The sequence below is a fragment of the Oreochromis niloticus genome, linkage group LG20 (genome assembly GCF_001858045.2).
Source record: "Oreochromis niloticus isolate F11D_XX linkage group LG20, O_niloticus_UMD_NMBU, whole genome shotgun sequence".
NCBI lineage: Eukaryota > Metazoa > Chordata > Actinopteri > Cichliformes > Cichlidae > Oreochromis > Oreochromis niloticus.
In genome coordinates, this window is record NC_031984.2 from 28,514,272 (window position 1) to 28,531,376 (window position 17,105).

The 17,105-nt window shown below is 40.2% G+C and overlaps 1 protein-coding gene across 1 annotated transcript in view; it reads left to right on the top strand.

The window, feature by feature from the left end:
* Nucleotides 1–2,770, top strand: part of tafa5l (TAFA chemokine like family member 5, like) — a 43,620-nt gene extending 40,850 nt beyond the window's left edge. The window contains exon 6 of the mRNA XM_019349351.2: nucleotides 890–2,770. The gene's annotated coding sequence lies outside the window, so the exon portion shown is untranslated. The remainder of the gene's footprint in view (nucleotides 1–889) is intronic.
* The last annotated feature ends 14,335 nt before the right edge of the window (nucleotides 2,771–17,105 follow it).

Sequence of the window (17,105 nt, forward strand, 5' to 3'; positions counted from 1 at the left end):
TCTCTCGTTAAATTCATAATTGGCTCATATTCTGTATGTAAAGTGTTTTTCTGGAGCTGACATGGATAAAATATGAAAATTAAAGTGGAAGGAGGGAAGTCGGTGGGTGGTGGTGGTGCTGGTCTTGCAGTTTTTTTCCCTTTAACACCTTTAAATCTGTATATTGGCTGTTTTTGTTGTTAACTAAACTGCTTTTGTTTTTGATTCAAAAAATAATGAGGACTGCGGTTTGGCCCTGACAAAAATGTGACACCAAGAAAAGGCGTTTCTGATACTCACAGTTAGGCAGTGAATGCCCTAAAAAAAAAAAAAAAAAATCAGGGCACAATTTTTACTTTTTTTACTGAAGTGAAAACGCTAATTAAGTTGTTACATGATTAAAAACAAGACTGCGTTTATTTTTTTCCCTCTGTGCACAGGAACCATGATCTAATTAAAGCTGCTTTTGACTTGCTCCCTTATTCGCAAGGGGTCAGCACAGCAGGTAGCTCCACATGTTTGATATGGCAGATTTTTACACTGGATGCCCTTACTGACACAACCCCAAAGGGATTTGTGTCTCCTCCCGGGATTGAACCGGAGATCTTTTTGCTTGTTAGGCAAGTGTGTAAACTACTACACTAGGGATCTGCTAATTAATTTAGATTACTAAAGTAAAAGTTAATTTTTCACAAGAAGGCAAAGGAGACAATAAAGGCTGCTTTGTGCTGCTGCTATTAAAGTGATAGTATTAGGTTCATGGAAAATGGTGAAATTTGACATAAAATTCAAAATGCTACAGAACAGGAAAATCATCTGCACATTTGCATAACAAGGCGCATGTCTGAAACGATCTAACTTCACAATTAGTGTCTCACGCTTGTCTTTGTCTTTCTTTTTTCTGCTGCAGGTTCATTGACATCTATGTTACTAAAGAAACCGAGGCCAGTCATTACACCCAAGATATGTTGTCCATTCACCAATGAGGCTCCCAAAACTTACATCGGCTCTGACCTTCAATAATAAAAAATAAAAGATAAAATAACCCACAACATCTCCAGTCACCGCAGTGAGAGACCTGACACGTCTGAAAACTCCACGAGGGCAGCATGGTAACAACATCAGCATTGAACGTTCATCACACCCAACTTCATGGACTAATCATGGAACAAAATCCCTGTGAGAAACCCCAGAACAACCAGTGGAAAATTCACTGAAGGCCTTTCTTTTTTTTCTCTTTTTGTCTGCCACTGCCCAATCTGCAGGGGACAGCTCCTTGAAGATTCTTTTTATACCTTTGTGGCTTGATTTAGACTTGTCACAAGGCCTTTCAAAAGTCAGCCCCTTCATCTTCTTTACAATCGCCGCCATGAAGCAATCCAAGGTTATATTCCAGCCAAGTTTCTTTAATGACAGTTCATTGCTCGAGTCGTGACTTTACAGAGGTTGAGGCAGGCCATATTGTCCGTTGGATTCTAGCTTTTAACACCTTTCTGTCATTTGGCTGGGTGAGATTTTTACAAGGCCATAGCCGCCAATGTCCCTGCATACACATAACGGGACGGACATTATGAAATAGCATGAAAGTCACAGAAGAGACGACAAATGAGTTGACTGTCTTTGCTCACTGAATGGAGATCGTGATGGTGAAATGTGGACATTTTGGATGACTTAGCTTATACCTTATGTTGTTTGGTTTTTTTATGTGGTGCCAACATAGACTAGAAAAGTAGTTTTTGTCAATGAACCTCACACATCTTGTATACACAACCGGGAGCATTTAGCAGATGTGGACCCCTGGCTTGTTTTAATGATCTATACTGTGTGTGTGTGTATGTGTGCGTGGGCGCACGGGTGTGGGTGCATGTTTGCATCTGTCTGTGTGTGAATATGTGAGTACACGTGTGCTTGTGTGTGTATGCTTTTCTGTATGCGTGAGTGGGTAGGAACATCCAGAGATACACTGTGAAATAAGTCATATCCGATGCATTATTCATACTCTTGTATATTTTTGGGACACGCCCAGACCAGAGCTCACCATCTGGCAAAAAGGAAGCATTTGGGATTTTACAGATGTTGGATCTCATTTTAATCCTGGGTTCGCCTTTTCCTTTCTTCCTTCTTGTCTTTTCTTTAGTACATAGAGATATTTATATTGGGGATAAAATATAATTGAAACTGAAATTGAAACAGTATTGTCACATAAGTTAAAATTCTGTAATTAAAATCGATTTATGTGTGATTAAATGTATTTCCGAATCCTTGTCTAAACCGACTATATTTTGATATGAAATGTTTTGGCTGGCCAGATGTGCTATTTGCCGAGAAATGCTTGATATATTTAAAATTATGTACATACATACATATAGATATATATATCCAACGAATGTATTTTTTGTTCTGTGGGTCTTACTCTAAGGAGTTGTAGAGGAGCAGTAGCACAAAAGGCATCAGTCTGAGAGAAGCAGAAGAAGTGGACACAATAACATGAACGCCAGTAATATTTTTCCAAAAGAATACAAATAAAAAAAAACACATTCCAAACACATCAAGCTACAGTCTGCAGATGATTAACATCTCTCCGAGTCATTTGCAAAAATAATAGTCGCCACGGTGATACTTTACTAGGGGTGATTGCAGTTGGTTGCATTATAATGTACAGGTGTTCCGGTTAATGTGCCTGCTCCTTGCTCCCCTTTTTTCATTTCTTTGTACTACAAAGCCCTGTACATCTCCATCTTAATGTATGCATTTGAGGATATAAAGAGAGCGTCTGCTCCCAGAAGCTGTGGACTGTGCATTTGGTGTGTGTATGTGTGTGGGTGCGTGTGTGTGTGTTTTCCAGGTCAGTACACAGTCTTCTGTGTTGTGAGAAAATACCAATTTCCAACTGATCCCATTTCTTTGATTTCATGCTGCCTTTATTTATCACTTCTATGGTTAGCACTCACCGTAAGTAAATTGTCCCTTTGTTTTGCCTCACTGTCAGTGCAGGAGCCGCTGCAGTGACTCTAAGCAGGACAGTAACACTGATGGATTTTACTCAAAGGTAGATAACGACAGATGGAGATACATAAACCTCTTCTGCCTCTGGATCTGAAAAATGTCCGAATCTGACAGGTATTTATGCTGGAACATGTCATCAAAGTAAGTCCGGTAAGGTCCCAGTCACACAAGGTAAGAGACTGGTTGTCAACCCCTTGGCAGCCTCCAGTTGCTAGGCAAATATGTGTATTGTTGTTGAGACGCTGCTGGCTGTCACTGGGTGAAATCATTCACAGAGGGCATTGCCACAAAACTCTCCTTGTGGTTGCTTTGGTCAATAGCACATTGCTGCAGTCGCCCATAGTTTTCATGGAAGATGCCGGACATGGATGCAAACACTTGCTAACTTTGACGGCACGTGGTGGCCATTTCCAGGTTGTGCCCTTTTTATAATTTCCCTACCACTTAGCAAGTAGTTGGCAACTGTTTGCAGACAAGTTGGTGTTTTGTATACAAATTCTTGATGGCCACATCTGTAACCAAAATACTCTCAAGGACTCTCCAAACGTTTGAGTTTTCAGTGGGAGAAACGTTTCGTCACTCAGCCAACTGACTTCTTCAGTCTCACCTGACTGCAGGTTTCCCCAATCTTATGAACAGTATATTTGCGTAATGACTGAAACCAGCCCACTGAAAGAACAATGGGCTGTGAGGTCAGTTCCTTCATCATAATTATGCAAATTCTCATGACCATTGATCAACAACCACTGATCAAGACCCACTGATCAAGGCCACTGATCAATGGCCATGAGTACCATTCACAGAGATTTGGGGAATGGCTGCAATCACAGCGTTGTAAGATGGTGACAGATGTACCCTTAGGCCCCCTCCTCGATTCAGAGATGGTCTTTCCCTTTTCACTTAAATGGAATCCTTGACTCCGCGCTCAAACCAGCGTTCCTCCCTGTCCAGGATGTGTACATCCTCATCATTGAAAGAGTGTCCACTGGCCTGTAGGTGTAAATAGACTGGCCACAATGGGTGAAACTGGGGAACCCATGGGACACCCATGTTTCTGCCTGTAGAACTGACCCTTGTTTGTGAAGTAGGTGGAATGAAGACACAGTTCCAAAAGCAAACACACTTGGTCGATGCTGAGAGTGGTCCTGTTGCTGAGGTTGGGGTCATCCTGTAATCTCTTACGAACCACCGCCAACGCTTCCGTGACTGGGATGCAAGTGAAGAAAGATGTAACATCGTACGAGACCATGGTTTCATCTGCCTCCATAATGACATCTCTCACCTTCTCAACAAAATCCAAAGTGTTCTGGATGTGGTGTTCAGAGCTGCCTAAAAGCGGGTTGAGGATCGAAGCCAGAAACTTGGAGATGTAATAGGTGACCGAGTTGATCATACAGACAATGTTGATCAATGGTCATGAGAATTTGCATAATTATGATGAAGGAACTGACCTCCCAGCCCATTGTTCTTTCAGTGGGCTGGTTTCAGTCATTATGCAAATGTACTGTTCATAAGATTGGGGAAACCTGCAGTCAGGTGAGACTGAAGAAGTCAGTTGGATGATTGACGAAACGTTTCTCCCACTGAAAACTATGTCCAGATGAACAGAATCAACGTTTGGAGATTTACTTACTTGGATGATTGAGAACGCACCAAGACAATACTCTCAAGGAGGTTTTCAGTGCACTATCATACAACTTTTTATGACCTTCAAAGTAAAAGTTGTGCCTTTTTACCGCTAGTTTCACTTTCTAGCAGCCAAGAAACAACAAGGATCTCTATGGCGCTGTATCGTCTTTATGACAGATTTTTACCCGGCAACACATGGCTATAATGTATATAGATATTATATTTGTATTCCTCAGACAGCATTTATTTTTAAAAAAATAGCTGAAAAAAACAGGGTCTTTATTCTCTGAACATGAGCTAATAACACTATGTGAGATAAATTATGATAATAATGAAAAAAAATACTGAACGCATTGTGTAATACTATTCCTGAAGTAACTGTAAAGAATACATTTCATTACAGACAACTGAGTTATTCATTATATAACATTATGCGGCATATCGCTTTACAAAAGTTGCCATATGTCTTTATTATTCTAGTATTATTCCACAATATGGCAAGTGGGTATTGACACATAATGCTACAAGTTATAATTGCATATAAATGTATCAGAAATGTTCCCATACATCTCACAATTAAAACAGGCAGAGTAAATATTAATATGATTTATTCTATGTGACAGTTTACTCAGAGCTGTGTGGCTATATGAAAATAACACAGACCTCTAAGGCATTGTTAAGGAACTAAATACTCTCTTATACCCCTGCTTAATATATAATTACTAAATGTTAATGCCTATTCAGTTATTTAATTGCTCAGAGCCACTTAACCCGTTGTGCATAAAAGGTTGAAAAGTTTTATAAATTTCATGAGGCTTTTGCTTTCTTTCACAGGCCTATAAAAAGTCCTCATTAATGGAAAACTAAAGGCAGTTTTAAATTTAAGTGCTTGTAAGTATTTTTAATTAACTGCTAAGCCAGCATGACCTTGCATATACTGGTCACAGCAAAAGCCACTTAGGTGATAATTTGTCTACAGTACTGTATATATTTAGAGTAAAGTACGAGAGTGTAAACGCATCGGATTTTTACTGTAAATCTCTCTTAAGACCAGCCTTTCCTGCTAATTACTGTAGAACTAATTAAACTCTATACAACTGTGGCTCTAAACTGGAATTCATTTAGTGTTTTTCTAATCTTATTGGCCACTCAAAAAATTTTACACCGCAGCCTACACACAGAACTTGTTCTTCATTCAACCAGTAATGGACAGTTTGACATGCAGGCCAGTGGAGCAGCGGACTGCTCAGCGGACGCCCCCACTCTGTCAACCGACTCTACTGTATTCTCTGCATAAAGTCCCAAATGACTGAGTTCTTTCCAGGAAATCTTAAAGAAATGTAAAATTAAGGGGAAGTAAGGTATTCGTAAAATGCTTTGCCTTGCTATTATTGATTTATGAATTGGCACTGTTTTTCTTATTGGCTCACTGCGAGTGATATTTCTAGGTCATAATGTAGCATTAGTACCATCAAGAATATTAGGTGTTCCACCTGACTGTAAAAAGACTGAGGCATGTGGTTTCTGCGGATGCTGCTGAGCCAGTATTCCCACTCAACTCCCACTCAGAGATGTTCTTTCAACAAGGCCTGCCGCTGCTGCTTCCTTCCACTTTCATTGTATGTCTTGCTGTCTCAGGGTTTTGGATGTAGGCTTCTGTCGGGATCAACAAATGTGGTATTTTTCCTCCATTCCATCTACACTACAGCACAGTATTTCACGGGATATCAGAAAACCTTTACTACACCAGACAGTGAGCTGTCAGGAAGCTACTGTGACAGACTAAAAACTATCTTATATTGATATTATAAAAATATGACTTTTACATAATCTTTGTGATTATCTAACATTTGTTAAAAGGAAAAATTGAGTGTGATAAAGGTTTGAAGAAAATCTGATGTCACTTATACATTTGTTAAAATATGTAGTTGCAGATATGAACTTCATAGACGATCACTTCTCAACGCAGATTACCACCATAAAATATGATTACATTTCCCAATTAGCTCTGGGAATTGCCCTGTAATTGACGCATAAAAAAGTGATGCTATGTATTGTAGCTACAGCTGGATAACCATGCAGTAAATGTTTGCCCATCATGGAATAACACTAGAGTGGGATCGGTGGAGGGGCGAAACTCGTCATGCTTGCATGAGAGCATTTTTTTTCCCTCAGATATATCGTAGCTCGAGTGTTATCAAGTGCCTTTAGCTTGTGTCTATGTGAATCCCAGCTAGCAGCAACCACCATGGAACACAATAACACCTGACACTTGATCTTACTGGCTGTTTTTGTGCTTTTAAAAAAGCAATTGTGTCAGCACTTGTGGGATATCTTTTTTCCTCTTGAATAAAACCATCAGGGGCAGCACAAGGGATAAGTGCTTCAGCACTGCGGGCCTTCGTCGCTGTATTTCAGTTTTGCTGCTGAGTCTTCCCCATCCACAATGGATCCCTGGCCGAGCCTAATGAGACACAAACACACCCTCGAGGCTCAGACTGTCTTGCTAAACACAGCATTGTTGAACGGCGCCGCAGTGTAGCGAATTAGCATTTATGCCCACATAAAAATCCATTTACTGATCCATTAGCTTAGCATAGTGCTAATGAGTTGCTAGTGATGATTCGCAAGGGACTTTGGTTAGCGAGCAGAGCGTCATTAAAGGTTGACTCTTACAAAATAACAGCTTTGCATGTTGAGAGAAGGCTGTAGAATAACACAACTTCCTGTACTAACAACGTCACTTTTATTTTATATAATCAACTTCTTATATTAAGGGCCAATTTTTCCCCTCCATCCCCTCTCAAATGGTGCTCAGACACCTGCATGTTTTGCTTGTGGGAAATTGGCATGCCACTGTCACAGAAAATCTATTTAGCCATCGCTCAAACTAATGATGAGGAGGTGGCTGTACTCAGCAGCTTGTGCCAGGTAAGCAGAGCAGAACAGGCTGCAGAAAGCCCTTTCTCAATGGTAAGTTAAAGGCAGAACACAATCAAAGGTATGAGTGAAATAAGCCCTAAGCAGATCATATCAACCAAGAGATTTCTCAAGAGACTTTTTATTGCTTGACTCTTGCTTTTTATTACACCACTAGACACTTTAGTTTTTAATTCAGAATTGTGAAGAAATGTGTGGCTCCACACTTTGCAGCAGCACAATGAATGCGAGAAGCAGACCTATAGCTGAATGAAATGTCATTTGATTTCCTTTCACGAGAGAAACCAGCAGAATGATATTAGCATCATCTGAGAAAAACCTCATTGCTAAAGCCTCTCGGTCCAGGCCCATTGCAATGCTGCCACACTGAAGGGGAAGCAGCTCCGGGGGGGAGATGAAGGTATAAAATGGTCGTTTTACTAGAGCAACACAAGCTAATTTATCATTCTCCAGGGGTCAGGCGACGCTCTCTTGGTTGTGAATTTTAATGTTGTTTTTTATGGGTCTTAATAAACTCTATTTTGCTGCGAGCGTTTATGCAGAAGAGCAAAACATCCTTCACTCGGCTCATTTAGTGAGTCAAGGAGAGAAGGGCCGGAGCCAAATTTATCCAATAGAGTCATCAGTTTCTTGCACTAATATGACTCAGGAAGGTGAAATATTGACAGCATTGGGAAAGTCATTCATGCTCTCTGCCGCATGCTCAGATTGTGCATGCCACGTTTTATGTTGCCTTAGATTATTTTACTAATATTATGCTAACATGTAAGAATTTCATGCATAATCACATTGGCTGTATAATTCAGGCTTTCCCCTAAATGGTCAGTGATCTTGATGTGTCTCGCTTGGCTATATTAGCTGTGTGGCTCTACTGATGGCAATGTTGGTCCGTTAGTCTGCACCTTTAGTGCAAACAAAATGTCCCAAAAGATGTTTGGACTGTGCTGAAATGCTGGCCTGAGCCTTTATAGTTCTCGGAAGACTCTTAATGACTTTGGTACTCATCTAATTACAGCTCCTCCAGGAGGATGATGTTTTTAACTTTTTCGCCAATGTCTCTGCAACTGTTTGGAGCCATCCATTCATCTTAATTTAATTAATTCCCTCCGGTATTTATACTAAACTACTATGGTAAACTAGGTAAACATTACATCTGTCTAACTTAGCTTTTTTACCATCTTAGTTGGCCATTTTAATTAGCCCATTGATTTAGCATTTAGCACAAAGTACAGCCTTATCTTAGCCTGACAAGGTTTCTTGTATAGATGAAGCTTCCAAATCTTGTAATACTGTAAATTTCAAACAAAAGAAAACTGGATGGACATAAAGGAATAGTAACAAAACAACAGCAATGAAAGGCTGGAATTCACTTTTTAAATAATTTTTTTCTTTTTTTTTCCAGAAAACTACAGTCCAAAGTTTTATCTAAAAGCACATGTGTTACTGTGGTACTCAACAGTAAGGGTGAATTGTAAGTGCAAGGCCCACTTCTTATTAGAAAGTCACAGGTCACATTTAACCGTTGACATATTTACGCAGCAGGAAAATGAACCCTGATGAGGGTATAGATCTCATGCCGGCCTACTGACTTGTTTATCAGATTTTAAGAGGTTGAGTGACACCATTTAACAAAGGGGTCAGTTCATCACATGATTACTTCCCGTCACATTGGCTCAGTGCTCCCAGCTCTGCATCCAGTCAATTACCAGGCCTAATGTTGAGGACCCGGGTGTTTATTTGAATGCTTATTGCCTTTGGACTTGACAGCGGCTACCCGTCCTTGGGACCAAACACAGAGAACGTCCAGATGTCACAGAGGATGCTCAGTACTCGCTCAAGGAAAGAACAAATGTATGTTTTATTAGGGCAACATAAGAGGCTCAAAGTCATCTGCAGAACAGAAGCACAGCACTCTGTTTGAGGACAGCATTCAGGGAAATGTATTTCTTTATTTTAAAAAACCTGATACACAATAAAAGCCTGATGAATATTATTATGGATAAAGGCAAATAAGCGGCACTGGAGCTGCAGTGCGTTGTTTGCGTGATTGCATTATTTATTAAGGAAGTGAGGGTAAGGCACCCTTAGAAGATAAGTCCGACCATTTCTAAATTTTTCAATTTCACATGGAAACCCCAAAGCACCCATTCACATGGAAAGACCTAAACCGACAATGAAATGTTGTTTGTGTTGCCTATGCCTCATACAGCATTCATAAATATTTATATTCATTACGGTAATTTATTATCCTATGTGCTAACATTCTCCTTTTTTTTAAACTGACATAAACAAAGGCTTTTCTGAATGTATTATGATCGCTCTTCATTCTGCTGTTACTGAAAGGCCGTAACGTACCATTTTATAACAATTAAATAATACCATGTAGCTACAATGTTGACCTGCTGTGGTAATAAAATATGTTCCTTTGTTGTCTCTGAACCAGAAAGAAAGCCAAGATAAAATCTGCTTCGTACTATTTAGCTGCTTTATTTATTAACATTAAATATGACTGAATAACCCGGAGCTTTCTGTGCATTCAGACTTCAGTGCCGTGACAGTGATTAGGCACGAGCCATCGCTGCCCACCAGGAACAACTCTTTTTTCCATGCCTCCAACCAAAGAAACAAGATATCCTCAACTGTGAAATATGTAAAAGCGAAAAAAGGTCTGTCATTGCAGGCAGTCTGTCATTGCCAGTCTTGATTAGCTCAAACTCTGCTGAGCTCAGTGTACTGTCCAGACCCTCCTGACTCGAAGACGAGGTCCTCTGGGTTTTAGCTATGACAGATTGAGGGTGTCAGGAGGGACTCCCAAGGGTATGCGTTTGTGTATGTGGGAGTGTGCGCACCCATGCGTGAGCAGGTTAACCATTTGAGTGTGAGTGCATGCATTTGCCTTTGTGCAACGGCGCATGATCGTAATGTGTGTACAGTAGTCTGTGTGCTTGCTGTCTGCATTCTGCCAGCGTGACTGCACGTGCTGTGTAAAATGTGTGTGTGAGACTGTGGTTGGAGGCTGAGTGTACAGGGCCAAGATCTCATCTGTGAATCACATGTCTCCCATCAGTCTGACAGCATTAAGTCGAGCCCAATCAATACCCCGAGGGCCTCCAATTGCTGTAACTCAATGACACAGAGAGAGACAGACAGACACACTAGAGGGTGACTGAGAAAGGGTGAGAAGGGGAGATAGTGTATTGGAGAAATGACTTGCAAAGTGATGGATAAGACTTCAAGCCTATGTTTACTTTGCAGCTAAATTGTTCTTTATCTCATTTATCTTCCTACATTTGAGACACATAACTAAGAGGAAAAAATGTCTTTTTATATAAGGGTGTAATTACTTTTGTTGGTAGAACTACAGATTTTATAACGAACAAATTAAAGATGACAAAGTATATAATAATGAAGGTAATAAAGATACACTGATAAAACTGTACCATATTGTAGCTGTAAACTTATGAAAACTTACAAAAAAGGTAATCTGAGAAACCCCAGAGCTCTATTCTTGGCAAAAATGGCACACCAGTCTGACAATAATCAGAAAAAATGTCTACAGAAAGTTCAATCTTGGCTAGGAGTCCTGCTCCAACTCAACATGAAACACCACTACTGTTTTTACAGGTCTGCAACTTTACAGTCTTTCCTCACTCCCGTTGATTTTCTGCCTCCTCAGCATCAGATTTTTAGAGAAAGGTAGCAAACTGGCAGAAAACCATGATTTTTTTCTGAGATGCTGAAAAAAAAATACAGTGCTGCAAGAAAAAAAAGTTCAAATTCTCTATATCTGCTGGCTGCAGTAAAACTAATCAGACTGAAAAAAAAAACCCACTTTCCACCACAGATTGGCTGATACTTTCTATTCTGGAATAAATGAAGGTAGCCACACCCACACAAGTGAATTCAGACCATCGCCAAATGTGCATGACAGAAACACAGTCTTCCCATTCATTTTTTATTTGCATCAAATTTCCAAAGCAGTAGGTTCCAGCAAAAAACCAAAAAAACCCCAAAAAGCACCCCACCCACTACCATGCACATACACACGCGCACACTTAACCAAACATGTTTTTCTTAACTTGGCTGGATGGCATCCCAAACACTCCCATGGCCAGGAGTAGTACATGCAAATCCACAATTCTGGTGGCATGCTTTGAAATATAAATAACTCATTAATGCAACTCTAAATTAAACAGTAACCGTCACGAAACTCATGGATCTGTTATTCAAACAGAAATACTTCATCTCTGCAGGACCTGAAGCAATCCTTTGCATAGTTTTAACCCTCTATGGCATGAATTTTAGTTTTTAAGTGTTTAATGCAACAACTGAATAAATGCTAACTGGACTGCTGTTTATGTAGCGCTTTTCTACTCTAAGTGAGCACTCAAAGGGTTTTATACAACACGCCTCATTCACCCATTCAAATACACATTCATACAAGCACCTTTTCTACATCCAAGTGCTTTCTGTCTAACATCCACACACAGATTCAAACTCTGATGAGCACAGTGGGAGTAACTTGGGTTCAGTATCTTGCCCAAGGATACTTTGGCATAGAGACTGGAGCAGCCATGGATCAAGCCTTCCAATCAGTAGCTGAGTTGTATGAATTTTATGAATTACTTGGGGGTGGTTATGGTCTAGGACGAATGTGGAATACCATGCATGATGCATGGGTCTGCATGTGCAATTGTGTGTGTTTCCGTGTGTCTGAATGCACCTCATTGCGCTGTGTGGAACTTTAGGAATCAGAGGTGGATGTCACATTTCCATCATTTGACATTTGGATTACCATCACATCCTGGTGTCTTACATATACCTTCATAAAAGCTACAGGCACCCACACAGACACACACACACCATTATTTACATGCACCTGCCACTGCTTACACACACACATCAGACATGTATAGCCTTTAACTGACCCATGATTTCCTAACTGTTCCTCAGACTTGATTCTGGGATCCTCTTGTACTCGCTGTCACTTTCATCCAGTTCACTGTGCTCACTGAGGGAGTGACCTTTTGACCCTAACTGTCCAATCAAATTCTTTTCTACCATAAAATCTTTGTGTCCTCATTCCCTCCAACTTTTTACATGCTCATTTTAGTGCATGATTTGATTGCTTACACATCCCATCGCTCAATCCTATCAAAACTGATCCCAGTCCCTGCTCCAACATGCTTGATTCTAATGACCAACTGGGTCTTATGTGCATGGACTGTCTGATAACAGACTGATCATTTGAATCGGGTGTTTTGGATTGGGGAAACACCTGAAAACCTAAAACAAGGTGGTTCTAAATTCTGGTCCACTGCTTTACCATTATTGGCTGAAGAAATGTGTCCTAACTGCACCATGTTGTCCTGAGGTAATGAACAACAAAAAAAAATATGCTGGTTTAAATAAATTAAATCAGAATCCTTCTATAAACAACTAAAAATACTTCTTCAGATGTTCTTGAGTAATGGAAACAGGGAAGGAAAAAAGGCTGAGATAGATAGATAGATAGATAGATAGATAGATAGATAGATAGATAGATAGATAGACAGATAGATAGATAGATAGAACAGGGAAAAGGGAGACAGATTAAGCATGTTTTGCTCTGTGTCCCCTGGGGAGGCCCATGTCCAGATGGCTCATTGGAAAGTATCCTCCCCCCTCATGCACAAGAGTCCTGTCTCTCATGCAACACAGAGGGCTTGTTATTTTTCACTGTTTCACGGTCTGCAGACTTTAATCTATATGACCCATCATATATTTGATCCTAGCATCAGCCCTGCACACTGAGCTTGCCTCACTAGCTGTGTGTTTCTTATTAAGCCCATGATCCCAATCAGAATAGCATACACTCTACGGGAACTTTGGTGTGTTCCCGTACAGTTCCCGTACAATTTATGTGTTAGCACAAATGTTAACTCTGGTAAACACTTAAGGAAGCACACTGCTCTCTGCAAGTGTTTGAAGGTTTCAGCTGAACGTTTATTGTTTAATTTAAAAAAAACAGCTAAAGAATTATTTTCTACTACCATCATGACGGGCACTCTTGGGATCAACACCTAAACTCTCTTCATTCTTCAGTTTTAGAAAAAATAAAAGCCCCACTCAGCACTACTGCTTTTCATTTAAGTTTTTAACGGGTACTTCTTTGACATGCAAATCAATGAGTTAGCAAACCAATGATTGGATTTCCTTACGTGTTGGCATTTGATCAGAATTTGCACCGAGATCATGCGGCAAGTCGATCAAGTGTAATTCACTATGAAATATCCAAAGTTACGCTTCAGTGGGCGCATCTGGCCCCCGCCATTCATTTTGTTTAGCCATTCCAATGTGGCAATCAAAATGAATTAGCATGACAATTTTATTTCTGAAAAGGCTTAGGGCAACCCATTTTTATTGATGAATTTCAATAAGGATTTGACAAAAGGTTCTTTGAAATTGACTGCTCCCCCCGTTCACTTGACCTTCAGGTATCTGTGTCTGTTCTCTGTATGAATGTGGGCTCCGTAAATGTCCATATCAGCCTTAATCGTTTTATATCACCATCTAGAGCTGTATTACTCGGGACTTGAGAAGGTAAGCACCCGAGGTGATGAAAAGGTCTGAATAGATGGTAATGATTGCGATAAATCTCCCAATGTGTTGTGTTAAAGAGTCACACTGCTCAATCTAATCTTTTCCTCAATTTGTAGATTGGTTTAATTTGTTGTAATTTGGGTGATTGATGGTTTCCTACAGCATTAAAGGTGATACAAGAATACAGAATATCAGGTGTCACTATGCTCTGAGATTTATGAGAGTGTGGCGAAGGTACATTGTGTCACAAGATTTGAGCCAAAGCGAATTATGAAAATGGCCCCGACTGCCTTAGTTTCCAGGGTTAAAAATGTTTTTAATCACACACTGATCTACAAATGGATATTTTTACAGTTTTACAGCAGCCAGTGCTAAATATGGCTCCTTTAATTATCTCCTTGATTTGTTGGGTTTTCTTTTCCCCATTGGCCTGCGAAAAATACAAAAAACAGCCGTGAGTTGTGTTTATATTAAATGATTCTCTATCTATCTGACATTTTATAGGCAAAATTACTAAATCAATTATGTAATTAAGACTAAGAGACTACAGATATGCTGCATTTAGGCACAAGGCTGATTTGGGCAAAATATCACCACTCAAACATGTCCACATGCACAATGAAAATGTTGTTTTTGTTCTTTTTAGATGTCTCTGTACAATCTGGTACGTGCTGCCTCTGTGTAACAGTCATAAGCTCCTGCTCGGAAAGTTCCCTACTGAAAGTTTACTTTTATTATAAATGTTACCAGACTAAATGCCACTGATAAAAACTTGAGCGCTTCGTGGGAACATTTGGTTTTCTTCAAGCAAGACATGATGATAAAAAAAGGCTCACTAAGGCTGTTATAAATTCATCCTGGGTCACCAATGCCTTGCTTGAGGAGCTTAATGTGGCTGTACGTGCTTGTTGCTGTGCTTTATAGACTAATCAGTGCTACAAATCTGAGACTCAATTCAGCTGATAACATTTTTTTGCTTTTTCCTTCTTTCAAAAGGTGTCATACTGCTCTTAACACTTTCTGAAAATGCTGAACTGCACTGAATGCAGAATACCAACTGTGTTCTTGAAGGCTCATCAGAGTCAAACAGTAGACTGTGAGGTTGTTATCCTGTGGATTTTAGTGATGAATGGTACTGCCTGCTGACTTTGGTAAGCCTCTCACCTACATTATGGTTAGGCGATACAACTTTTAAAGCCTTTAAGTGCAGGCGCGATCGCAAAAAGCTCTAATTCATCCATGCAGTAACTGATATGGACAACTTTTGTGTAAGTGATCCAGGAACAGCTGGCTCAAAAACATCAAAGTTGGTGGCAAGAGAAGAAAAATCAGGTGATCATGAAAGGCTTAAGCATACATAAATTGTGTCCAATGGTAAATGGACTGGTTCTTCTATAGCGCTTTTCTACTCTGTCTGAGCACTCAAAGCGCTTTATACAACGAATTCATTCACCCAATCACACCCATTCACATCTTCTAATCTTCAGATAGTTCACTGACCGAGGGAAATTTCCACCCTTGGGGGAAAATGTACGGTTGCTCTGAGAGGCCAAACGGACTGCAACTTAAGAAAACACCAACAATAAGAAAAACACTGCAAAAGCACACAAAACACAACAGAAATAGGAAAAACAACAAAGGGAAATAGGAAAAAACAGATTTCCAACAGCACAAGGGAAGTGTTTCTGGGGAGACAATAATCCGACGGACCAGTTGCAGGAACCAAAATATGCTAAGAATTGCGCTGGGAGACAGTTAAAAGAAGTGGAGGATCTATTGGTTTTGTGAGGAAAGAAAAGATGAGAAGTAAGTGTGTTAGCCTAACTATTAGCCTAAAAATCCGTCATCAGTATTATATGAATCATGATAAAACACACCTACCATGTTTTGGGTTCCTGCAACTGGTCCGTCGGGTTATTGTCTCCCCAGAAACACTTCTCTTGTGTTTTTTTTTCTATTTCCGTTGTGTTTTGTGTGCTTTTGCAGCATTTTTCGTATTGCTGGTGTTTTCTTAAGTTGCAGTCCGTTTGGCCTCTCAGGGCCACCGTAAAAATGAATGTCTGTACAAAAATTCCCAAATCCTTTCAGTGGTCAGCATGAATCACAACAATGGATTTACTGACCAGCCAACCAATTGATAATTAATTATTCTTATTATCATAATATTCAGAATTCATTTGTTTTCCCCTCTCAGCTGATATTCATCAGACAAACGATGTTAATATGTTATTTAAATCACTTGTAATTTGTGATTTATTAAGTGCGCACATGAAAGGTGTTGTTTCCCACAAAAGACACGGGACTTTTTAGTATTGCTGCAGTAGTCTGATCCTCCATCTGTGAGCATTGATATTTGATAGTGTCACTTATTATGTATCACACAGTTCTTGGCTCCACAATCTACACCACTATGTTCCCCACTAGAGCAGCTCCTCAAACACTCCCTGAGCAGTGACAGCCAGCAAAGTCTACACCCACATCTTGCATCACCACAGCCAGACAGCCATTATTTATGGTACCTCCTGCTATGAGCCTTCAGCAGCATAACTGCAGGCCTGCTGCTACAGGTTGTTAGGGTTTTCCTGTGATAAATTGAATGGGATCCAATGCCCTGGGATCCTTAGCGCTACCACCATCAGTGCTATCATCAAAGAGCAGGCAGTGTTTGATCTGGTCTGGATCAAAAGGTGAAGGACAAAACTGTCCTGCAGTGCTGCAAGACAAGAAGAGGTGTCACGCTGAGAGAGACGTAGACTAGATATAGATGGAACGCTGCAGTGCCAGTGGAGGCTGGCATAATTGAGGCCAAGGGGAGTCCATCGTGGGTCCACGGGGAATTTCCCTAAAGGCCTCATCTGTGTTTCTTCAAAGGCAAAAGCTACATGTAACTTTACTCACACATCTTTATCCTCAACAGCAGTTGAATCCCATAGAGGATTTGTAGGGAAGTGCAGAAGACTAGAAGAGTA